Below are 12,112 nucleotides of genomic sequence, written 5' to 3' on the forward strand. Positions count from 1 at the left end.
CATTCACCACAGCCACTTCACAAGCTGTTAGCCAGGAAGCTCCATCTCAGCAGAACCTTCCACACTGGACCAATCGGGTCCCAGTATTCACCACATGTGACCTACCCTGGCCACATTATATGGTTCATAGCCACGCCCACCGGGTCACATGACTCTGACCTCATCACAGGTCCTTCAAGCACTTGCACACTCTTTACAACAGTGTTCTTTAAACACACCCCCTGGGTGGGTTTGTGGGCGAGCCTGGTTACCTATCTCTCTAGTTACCTGGAGACTTCTCCCTGACACATTGAAGCAACACCTCAGCAATGTCATTGCTGATCCACACACACATACATAAGTCTCCATCTCAAGGCCACCCACCTTGAGATACATAACGGTCCTTCCATATTCTGCCACTCATCCTCTCTCTTGGGACATCCACACAGCGCCCCCTAGCGGACACAGTGGTCATTACACCACATACCTCCCCCCTCTGTTCAAACTTGTGGGGTTGAACACACAACATTACACCAGGGTCTCGCGACTGGGCACTCACTACACCTTGCCCCACAGGTCGAGAGAACCGTCTCCATCTGTCATACGGCCTCGTTCCTACGCTAGATCTCCTCCGCCTCCAGCGGTCAGAATATCAGTCATTGGCTTTAACCCCCCAGTCACGGTCTGTCTGCGACGTCAGACACTGGTTAGTCACCATCCTTTCTCTATCTAAGTGTCTTGTAAGAAATGGTACCCCACCACATCTAAGTTTACTTTTCAGTGCATTAACCTTACAGTTCTTTGCATCTGCTGTCTCCGTAGCAACCTCCAGTTCACACTGTAATCTACGGTGCAACATATTGGCACGTTGAGCCTCTTTCTCTGCTTCTTCCACCTGGTGTTTCAACTGTTTCAGACGCACATTATTTCCCTCCACCAGGCCTTTGTACTGCTCAGAATTACGTCTTTCATCATCCATTTGCCTTAGTACAACCTTCAGTTTTTTTCTCCATACGACGTACTTGTTTGCTAGCAGATTGTCGCACTTTAATTTCTGCATCAAGCTGTTCCTCCAGTAGTGCAACCTTTGCTTCTAAGGCCTGTTTCACACAACAGTTTTTTTCAACAGTTAAAATCCGCTAAAAGGGCGGACAACGGATCCGTTCCTGTACTGACCACAACGTTTGGCACCGGACCGTTGTTTTAACGGATTCGGCGAAGGAGGAATTTTAAAGGAACCGCTGGGGAGAAGAGAGAGAGAGAGAGAGAGAGAGAGAATTTTTTTCAGACGCCAGAACTGAGTTTAGGGTTAAGTTTCCGACACAGGCATTTCTCCCAGGCGTGCACAATAGAAAATGCGGATCCGGCCGGGGAAAAAAACGTTTCATTGTCCGTCCTGTCCGCTCAAAGGACGGCAAAATCTTGGCGGATCCGTAAAAAAACGGATCGAACGGATGACCATAGGGCAAGATCTGCCGTTAATACAAGTCAATGGGGAAAAAAACGGATCCGCCAAGAAAAATGGCAGATCAGTTTTTTCTGCAAAACAGCAGATTTTGACTAATGGAGAAAAACGGATGTGTGAAACAGGCCTAAGTCCTTATTCTGGCGAACTAATTGCTGACGGGCACTCTCATTCTTCTGAGCATTACTATGTTCTGTCTTCAGATCAGCATCCATCTGGTCAACCTGAAGTGTGGCCTTTCTCCGCTTGTCATTGGCTAATTCAACGTTGCCGGGTTCTTCCTCCACTTCTTCAAGCTGAACAATGCGAGACTCTAACCACCTCTTTTCTTCCAAAGCCAGAGCACTTTCACCTCTGTTGTTGACAATCACATCAGCCAGTTCATCTCTTTCCTGCTGTGCTTGTCTTTTAGCACACTCTGCAACAGCAAGCTCCCTCTGCAAACGAATCACCTCTGCTTCCATACTTTTCAGTTTCTTTTTGTCTTCACACTGTTCCTCATTCAGGCCTGGCCGCTGTAAGTCTTCGTCCCACTTCTTCCCCCGCAGAAGACCTCTTACAGTTTCTGTTAGGACTCCTACCTCTTCTCTGAGGGACTTATTCAGACCTTGCCACATGCCAGGTGACCTTTGAGCTCGAAGACTTCTTTCTCTAGGTCATCTAGTCTGTGGTCCCTTTCTCTCTCAGAGCCACAGTCACCCCTAGAGTCTGAGTCACGCCTATCATCCAAGTCAACCCTCCAGTTACCCTCTGACCGTGTGTCCACTCCAGTCACCTCATCTCCCAGCCCACCATCTCTCTTATCACGAGACGTCACGTCCGTCAGTTGGGCAGATGTACTTCTTCGTACTTCTTCTTCCAGTCACTTCTACATCAGATCTGTCCACTTTAGGAGGCGTCACCGTCTCAACGTCTGTTAATCCAACAGTAGAAACGTCTCCCTCATTCGACCATACATCATCAAACAACACAAAGTCCCGGCCCCTCTCCAAGGAATAAACTAAGTCACGTGGTATCCCACCCCCTTGGCACGCACCACCCTTGGTCCCCTCGAACATTACTCTGTCTACTGCATAGTTCACCGTGACCCCATGTTTACAGTGAACCCAGGCGTTTTTCTCGATCAGAGATAAAACGAGAAGAGTTCCTGTCAGAGCCACCTGACTCTCTGAGTCCAGTCTACCACAGACTCCTTCCCGGTGCAGCATCACGGTACATACCTGTGGCCCGTCATTATCCGGAAAATACATGCCGCACTCCTCAAAACTCATACAGACACACTGTGGTTCCCCAGACATACCCACTGAGGCAACCAGTGCTGCCATTTCCTGAACCACCCCAATTTGGGTCACCACCCCCTCCTGGGACTCCACCCCATTTTGGGTTACCACCTCAATTTGGGTCACTGCCCCCCTCTGGGCGCCACTGCTTTTTTGGGTTACCACCACAATTTGGGTCACCGCCCCCTTCTGGGACTCCACCCCTTTTTGGGTTACCACAATTTGGGTCACCGCCCCCTTCTGGGACTCCACTCCTTTTTGGACTACCACCCAGATTTGGGACTCCACCCCCTTTTGGGCTACCACCCCGGTTTGGGCCACCGCCCCCTTCCGGGATTTCCCCATGTCCGTTATACCGGTCTTCTCAGACCACAGTTCACATAACACAGTTTATGTCTTTTAATGATACCACACAAGTCCTTGCTGGCACCACCACAGCTCCTGCTGTCACCGATCACCAACACCACCGGCTGCTGTTCACACACAGCGGCTGGTGTCCTGTTCGTAACCCCGCCGAGTTATAGGAAGCCGCTTGTCCCCTTCGTAACCCCGTCGAGTTACAGGAAGCCGCTTGTCACCTTCTTGACTCCCACTGAGCCACCGCAGGCTGAATTGAGAAAAGAAAAAAAAAACACACAAAAACTCACGTGTCCTTTCTGTGTGTTATTCAGGACGTACCGTCTCCACCTGAGCCCGTTCAACACACAGGGCGCACCGGGTGCAATTCAGGGAGCCGACCCTCCTCCCAGGGTTTCCCAACACACCGGCCTCACCAGGTCCAGGGGCTCAGCGGGTGCTCTTCAGGACATCAGTCTCCTCCTGAGACTGCCCAACACTCACGTCTCACCAGGTCCAAGGTCATACCACGTGCTCCAGGGATCAGATTCTTCTCCTAGAATCTCCCAACACTGAGGCTGAGTTCACACGTGGCGTTTTTTCGCGTTTCCGCGGCGGTTTTAACCGCACGATTTTGCCGCGAAAAATAAGCATCCCATGCATTCCTATGGGATTTCGCAATGCTGTGCTAATGCTGCGGTTTTTACCGCGGCGGAATCGCTTTGCGGTAAAAAAAACGCAGCATGCTCATTAATTTGCGGAATCGCGGCGATCCCGCACCCATAGGAATGCATTGTTCCACTTACTTCCCGCATGTGGCTGTGCACACCATGCGGAAAGTAAGCAGAACAATTGCGGATGGTACCCACGGTCCGGAGGAGAGGAGACTGTCCTCCGGGCTTTGGGTACCATATCCCTGTAAAAAATAGAATTTAAAATAAAAAATATTTTTATTCTCACCTTCCGGCGTCCCGCGCAGCATTCCCGCCTCTCTCCACGCTCCCGGTCCCAGTAAGCCTTTGCGAAAATGCCCGCGATGGCGTCCGTTCTTGCGGGATCGCGAAGTCTCGCGGTCATTCACGCGACGTCATCGCGAATTACTGCGAGACATCGCGATCACGGACGTCATCGCAGGCATTTTCGCAAAGGATTACTGGGAACGGATGCGCGGGACATCGGAAGGTAAGAATAACACCATTTTTTATTTTTTTTTTTACATTCTATCTTTTACTACTGATGCCGCATAGGCGGCCTCAGTAGTAAAAAGTTGGTCACACTCATCAAACACAATCGACAGGGGATGGGTGAGGTTACACTAGGAGAGGGTAGAGCTGGCGGTGCAGCAGTTCAGTAGACTGAGGATCACTGCAGGTTGTAGGCTTGTCGGAAGAGTGGGTCTTCAGGTTCCTTTTGCAGGTTTCTGTGGTAGGCAAAAGTCTGATGTGTTGAGGTAGAGAGTTCCAGAGTATGGGGGAAGCACGGGAGAAGTCTTGTATGCGGTTGTGGGAAGAAGAGATAAGAGGGGAGTAGAGAAGGTTGTGTGTAAGTAAGTACCGGAAGACCATGTCACAGATGTATGGAGGAGACAGGTTGTGGATGGCTTTGCATGTCATAGTTAGGGTTTTGAACTGGAGCCTCTGGACAATAGGAAGCCAGTGAAGAGCCTGGCAGAGAGGAGAGGCTGCGGAATAACAGGGAGACAGGTGGAATAGTCGGGCAGCAGAATGTAGGATGGATTGGAATAGTGCAAGAGTGCTAGAGGGGAGGCCAAAGAGCAGGAGGTTGCAATAGTCGAGGCAGGAGATGATGAGGGCGTACACAAGCGTTTTTGCAGTTTCTCGGTCAAGGAATGTACGGATTTGGGAAATGGTTTTTAGTTGGAGTCGGCAGGAAGAGGCAAGGGCTTGGATATGTGGTTTGAAAGAGAGGGCAGAGTGGAGGATCACTCCATGGCACCGAGCATGCGGGACTGGGGAAAGTGAGCAGTTATTGACATTGATGGATAGGTCTGGTGGAGGGGTAGAGTGAAATGGGGGAAAGATGATGAATTCTGTTTTGTCCATGTTCAGTTTTAGAAAGTGAGCAGAAAAGAATCATGAAATAGCGAACAGACATTGTGGTATTTTGGTCAGTAAGGAGGTTATGTCAGGTCCAGATAGGTAGATCTGCATGTCATCGGTGTAGAGATGATACTGCAAACTGTGGGATTTTATGAGCTGTCCCAGGCCGAAGGTGTAGATGGAGAAGTGTAGGGGTCCTAGGACTGAGCCTTGGGGAACACCGCCAGACAGGGGGCAAGGTAAGGAGGTGGTGTGGGAGAGGGAGACACTGAATGTCCGGTCTGTTAGATATGACAAGATCCAGGATAGGGCCAAGTCTGTGATGCCAAGGGATGAGAGGGTCTGTAACAGGAGGGAATGTCCACAGCGTCAAAGGAAGAAGACAGACCAAGGAGAAGGAAGACAGAATAATAGGTCATTGGTGACTTTAGTTAGGGCAGTTTCAATTGTGTGATGCCGTCGAAAGCCAGATTGTAAGCGGTCAAAGAGGGAGCAGACGGAGAGGTGGGAGGACAGTTCAAGATGGACATGCTGTTCCAGTAGTTTTGAGGCATAAGGGAGAAGTGATATTGGGCGATAGCTAGAGACAGAGGATGGGTCTAATTGAGGCATGTTAGAAGGATGAGGGGAAGACACCCATTTGCAAGTGAAGGGTTGAATAGATGTGTTAGGGTTGGAATGAAGACTGTGGCGAGGTTAGGGATGAGGTGGGACTAATGAATAGGAGGAGCAGCAGTTGGGCTAGACTAAGTTAAGTGTGGGTTTACACTAGCCAACTTGCGGCGTGATATGACTGCTGATCTGCATGTTTGCCAATTGGTGGTCATTTAATAGCCTGTTTGGACAGACTAACTGAACTAAATATGTGCACAGAACGATCAGTAATAGATCGCTCTGTGTGCATAAACAGCCATTGTTCTTGACAGCACATGCCCTGTTTACAAAAGGAGAATACTTTATTTTCCGGATTATAAGACGTAAATTTGGGGGGAAAATGGGTGTGTGTCTTATAATGCGGATAAATAATTAGTGTGTGAATTTCTGAGGTGCTGGTGTAACCCTGGAGTTTCCTGTGTTCCCTATATGGCCGCTGTACATAATTTTTACACATGGGATTAGGTACTGCGTATTTATTATTACATTTGTGGCTTTTTCCTGGAGTTTTTCCCATCTTTGTGGGAGGGGTGGGTTGTTCTGGGTGTATGCTATCTGCATTTTGATTGGCACCTTATTACTATGACTATATGCACTTTGCATGATGTCTAATAAAATTTATTGATATTTTTATTCGCATTCCATCTCATGCTCCTTTTTGTTCTCTGGAATTTATAGTTTGTTGGAGTTGATGCAGTTTGTACAGGGGATTGGATATATAAAATTGAATGTGTGTGTATCACGAAGCATCTTTCATTTCACCAGAGCTGTTTAAAAGAAGCTGAGCTGTGATTGGTTACTATGAGCAACAGTTTTCCTTGCAACCCAGGCCTCTATTAAAGGGATCATTGGTATGGAAGTCAGGGCAAATCCATCCAGCGCTTTGGTTCTGATCCCAGACCTCTTAAAGGGATCCCCGGTATGGAAGTTAGGGCAATTCCATTCAGCGTTCTGGTTCTGACCCCAGGCTCTCTTAAAGGGATCCCCGGTATGGAAGTCAGGGCAATTGCCTTCAAATGCTCTGGTACTGACCCCAGGCCTCTATTAAAGAGATCCTTGGTATGGAAGTCAGGGCAAATCCATCCAGTGCTTTGGTTTTGACCCCAGGCCTCTCTTAAAGGGATCCCCGGTATGGAAGTTAGGGAAATTCCACTCAGCGTTCTGGTTCTGACCCCAGGCCCGACTTAAAGGGATCCCCGGTATGGAAGTGAGGGCAAATCCACTCTGCGCTTTGGTACTGACCCCAGGCCTCTCTTAAAGGGATCTCCGGTATGGACGTTAGGGTAAATCCCTCAGCGTTCTGATTCTCACCCCAGGCTTCTATTAAAGGGATCATTGGTATGCAAGTCAGTGCAAATCCACTCAGCGCTGGTTCTGATGCCAGGCCTCTCTTAAAGGGATCCCCGGTATGGAAGTTAGGGCCATTCCACTCAGAGCTCTGGTTCTGACCCCAGGCTGATGGGATGATGTGAGATATTAGGGGTAGTAGTCCGGTGGCTCTGACGGGATGATGTGGGATATTAGTGGTAGTAGTCCGGTGGCTATGGCTGACGGGATGATGTGGGATATTAGGGGTAGTAGTCCGGTAGCTCTGGCTGATGAGATGATGTGGGATTTTAGGGGTAGTAGTCCGGTGGCTCTGGCTGACGGGATGATGTGGGGTATTAGGGGTAGTAGTCCGGCGGCTGTGACGGGATGATGTGGGATATTAGTGGTAGTTGTCCGGTGCCTCTGGTTGACGGGATGATGTAGGATATTAGGGGTAGTAGTCCGGTGGCTTTGACTGGATGATGTGGGATATTAGTAGTCCGGTGGCTCTGGCTGACGGGATGATGTGGGATATTATAGTGAATGTGGCTATGCAGAGTGGAAGGGGCTATACACTCAGCTTTACATCTATATATATATATATATATATATGTGTGTGTATCACCAATCAATCACAAAGCAGCTTTCATTTCACCAGAACTGTTTAAAAAAAGCTGTGCTGTGATTGGTTGCTATGAGCAACAGTTTTCCTTGCAACCAATCATTAAGCAAAGAAGCTGAGCTGTGATTGGTTTCTATGAGCAATAGTTTTCTCACTCCACGACAACACCTCAGCAGACACTGCCATGGTGGGAGAAATCTAATATCCCTGGGAACATAAGCTCCCAGCCACTGCCTGCCCCCAGAAAGGAGCAGAGAGCACATGACAGAAAAGAATCCCCCCTCCCTGCCCATATCCCCATCACACATCCTCCATCCCATAGGCACATCTTCCCTCTTAAATTGATACCCGCTATGGAAGTTAGGATGTGGGATATTAGGGGTAGTAGTCCGGTGGCTCTGGCTGACGGGTTGATGTGGGATATTAGGGGTAATAGTCTGGTGGCTCTGACTGACGGGTTGATGTGGGATATTAGGGGTAGTAGTCTGGTGGCTCTAGCTGACGGGATGATGTGGGATATTAGGGGTAGTAGTCAGAGATAGATAGATATATATATATTCATTATAATTTGGAACTAACCGTAGTTAGTTACTATTCCCGGGCAGCGCCGGGCTCTTCAGCTAGTAATATATATATATATATATATATATATATGTGTATATATGTAAAATAGTCACAGACTTTTGTTCTATTTTGTTCTATATTACGTATAGATGAGACAATGTTTACATTTGACTTGTGAAACGTGATTTACTGCACATTTCCAGCCTGGGAACTACATATTTTGCCTGGATAAAGATGTAAAAGTTAATTTCTCTTGATCTGACAGTATTCTGCAGTTTTTCTCTTCAGCTTCTTGGAGTGTTAGGATTCGCCCATGGGCTGTGGAAATTAATACTCCATGTGCATATTTAGTAGAGGAATGTTTTATTATTCAGATAGTTGGAACCTGACATTAATTTAATTTAGTATTTAATTCCACTCGGGGACCCATATTGCACAGAAGAGAATGGAGAAAGTGACCTACAATTTTTTTCAAAGCTACCAAAGAAGTAAATAGACAAGGGCTACAAGTAAAAATCAGAATTGACAAAACACTGTCAACAGGGGTTGTGGACAAGGTTCTTCATGCTTTTTACCTAGTAAAGATCATTGTGATTTTTCTCACCTAGACAACTCTGTACAATATTTTTTGGTGCAAGGGCCGCATTGCCATACTGAACCAATTCCAGGGGTCACAAAAAATTGAAAGGGGTACTTAACGGGAATACATCACCAGAACCATTATTGGCACATTATAAATAGTCCAAGAAATGGCACTCTCATATAAACCAAATACATTTTTATTATTTATTCGGGTTTATATGAGAGTGCCGTTTCTTGGACTATTTAGCATATATTTTCTTATGAGTACCTCTATCATCAGAGTGCCGACCTTCTTTTTTCAATTGGTACATTATTACATCACCACAACCAAGTATTCTGTATTTGAGGAGGATTTGGAGAGATTCTGCTCAGTTTCTACTCCAAAAACTAAGTTTGAACATACGCTAACTCACAATGAGTTTTTGGAGCAGAAACTTGCCAAATCCTTATAGTATCAAAACTCTAAGTTTTGAGGAATTTTAAGTTTTAAAATAGCCATGAAGCATATCTTGGATAGCAACATGTGTACAAGATAAGAACCACTGTCGGCACAGAGTCAGAACCAAGATCAGTACATGAATTCAGAGCCAGAACCAGCATCAGTACATGAATAAATCACCAAGCATAGTATAGCAATCAATTGCAAAGTCAGGTCAGCCACATACACAATTGTATTCCATGAACCTACAACTGACAGTAAGTCTTTAACAATAGTAAGGAGATACTGGGAGTTCTTATTACCTGCTATCATGAGACTGTGACCATACACAAACCACAGTACTGATGAAACAAGTTAGTATCACAAATAAAAATTTACACCCAGGTACCATATAGATGACATCTTCTCTGACTGAAGTTGTTACCATGCATTTTGTCTACACGTAGTACAGAGACAATGATGATAGTTCATACCCAATGCTCGTCACTCAAGACTTCCCTCTTTTTCGTCTTCAGCAGCACTTCCTTAAATGATACCCTTAAAAATAAAAGTATTATTATACTGCATCATAAATAAAACTATCTCCCATGTTAAGCCCCAGAATAAATAATTGCTGTGCTTCCTTCCCCTAAAAACACTGTCCTTCTCCATAATATCTCCCTTCCACACACAATGCCAATCTGCAAAATATCTCCCCACACGGCCCCTTTCCAAAATATCCCACCCAGTGATGAGGCATGACCTGCACTCCTCTACCTCTGTCCTGGCACTCAAGTGCTCAAATGTATTGGCATCTTTCAGAATACAAGAAAAAGGGAACCGGCGTCTATCAGACAGCTCTGTGGACCACATACAGTGGGGAAAAAAGTATTTAGTCAGCCACCAATTGTGCAAGTTCTCCCACTTAAAAAGATGAGAGGCCTGTAATTGACATCATAGGTAGACCACAACTATGAGAGTCAAAATGAGAAAACCAATCCAGAAAATCACCTTGTTTGATTTGGCAAGATTTATTTTGCAAATTATGTGTCATGATACCAGTGCTGGTGGACCTGCACTTCTGGGGTTAATGTTTTGATCTCAGTGCAGACTCTTACCTGCACACCTGGGGGCTTATTATGGTGGCCTTTCATTGGTTCTGGGAAAGCTTCTTATAGCCTCAGGACGCTCCCCTCCCCCGTCAGTTATACTTTCGTCCTTGGCATTGTGTGGTGACCCCTGAGTGTGTTTGTGCTGTGTTCTGGTTGCTTGATTCCCTGTGTACGACTCGGTCTGTTCTCTGGATATTGCTTGTTGGATTCTGCTTGGTACCTTCTATGTCTGTTTGGTTTTGACCCCTGCTTGGCCCCAACTATACGTTCTGTCTCATCCCTGGTACTTTACTGCTATCTCTATGTATGACCTCCGTTTTGCCTGACTCTGAGCATTCCTGTAGTTGTGTCCTGCCGATCTCTGGAAGCAGGACGCTAAGCCCCGCCCCTTGCAGTCACATGACCGTAGGTCCTTCACTGCTTGCTAAACTTCAGCGTCCCCAGGTCCTGTTTGTCTGTAGTTTCTGGCCGTACCTGACCCCGGGCCCCCCTACAGTGCGGGTGAGTCCCTGCTCAGCGGAGGCTGCACGCCGGCGCTGACAGGACCCTGACATTATGGTAGAAAATAAGTATTTGGTCACCTAAAAAACATGCACGATTTCTTGTTCTCACAGACCTGCAACTTTTTCTTTAAGAGGCTCCTCTGTCCTCCACTCATTAGAATGGCACCTGATTGAACTTGTTATCAGTATAAAAGACACCTGTCCACAACCTCAAACAGTCACACTCCAAACTCCACTATGAAGACCAAAGAGCTGTCAAAGGACACCAGAAACAAAATTGTAGCCCTGCACCAGGCTGGGAAGACTGAATCTGCAGTAGGCAAGCAGCTTGGTGTGATTAAATCAACTGTGGGAGCAATAATAAGAAATTGGAAGACATACAAGACCACTAATAATCTCCCTCGATCTGGGGCTCCACGCAAGATCTCACCGCACGGGGTCAAAATGATCACAAGAACGGTGAGCAGAAATCCCAGAACCACACAGAGGGACCTAGTGAATGACCTGCATAGAGCTGGGACCACTGTAACACAGGCTACCATCAGTAACACACTACGCCGCCAGGGACTCAGATCCTGCAGTGCCAGAATTGTCCCCCTGCTTAAGCCAGTACATGTCCGGAACCCGTCTGACGTCTGCTAGAGAGCATTTGGATTATCCAGAAGAGTATTGGGAGAATGTCATATGGTCTGATGAAACCAAAGTAGAACTGTTTGGTAGAAACAAAACTCGTCATGTTTGGAGGAGACAGAATGCTGAGTTGCATCCAAAGAACACCATACCTACTGTGAAGCATGGGGGTGACAACATCATGCTTTGGGGCAGTTTCTCTGCAAAGGGACCAGGATGACTTATCCATGTACATGAAAGAATTAATGGGGCCATGTATTGTGAGATTTTGAGTACAAATCTTCCTCCATCAGCAAAGACATTGAAGATGAAACATGGATGGGTCTTTCAGCATGATAATGATTCTAAGCACATCGCCAGGGCAACAAAGGAGTGGGTTCGTAAGAAGCATATGAAGGTCCTGGAGTGGCCTAGCCAGTCTCCAGATCTCAACCCCATAGAAAACCTTTGGAGGGATTTGAAAGTCCTTGTTGCTCAGCGACAGCCTGAAAACATCACTGCTCTAGAGGAGATCTGCATGGAGGAATGGGCCAACATACTGTGTACCAACCTTGTGAAGACTAGTTTGACCTCTGTCATTGCCAACAAAGATATATAAC

This window comes from Dendrobates tinctorius, unplaced genomic scaffold (genome assembly GCF_039654945.1).
Source record: "Dendrobates tinctorius isolate UK_male_01 unplaced genomic scaffold, ASM3965494v1 ptg000020l, whole genome shotgun sequence".
NCBI classification, from domain to species: domain Eukaryota; kingdom Metazoa; phylum Chordata; class Amphibia; order Anura; family Dendrobatidae; genus Dendrobates; species Dendrobates tinctorius.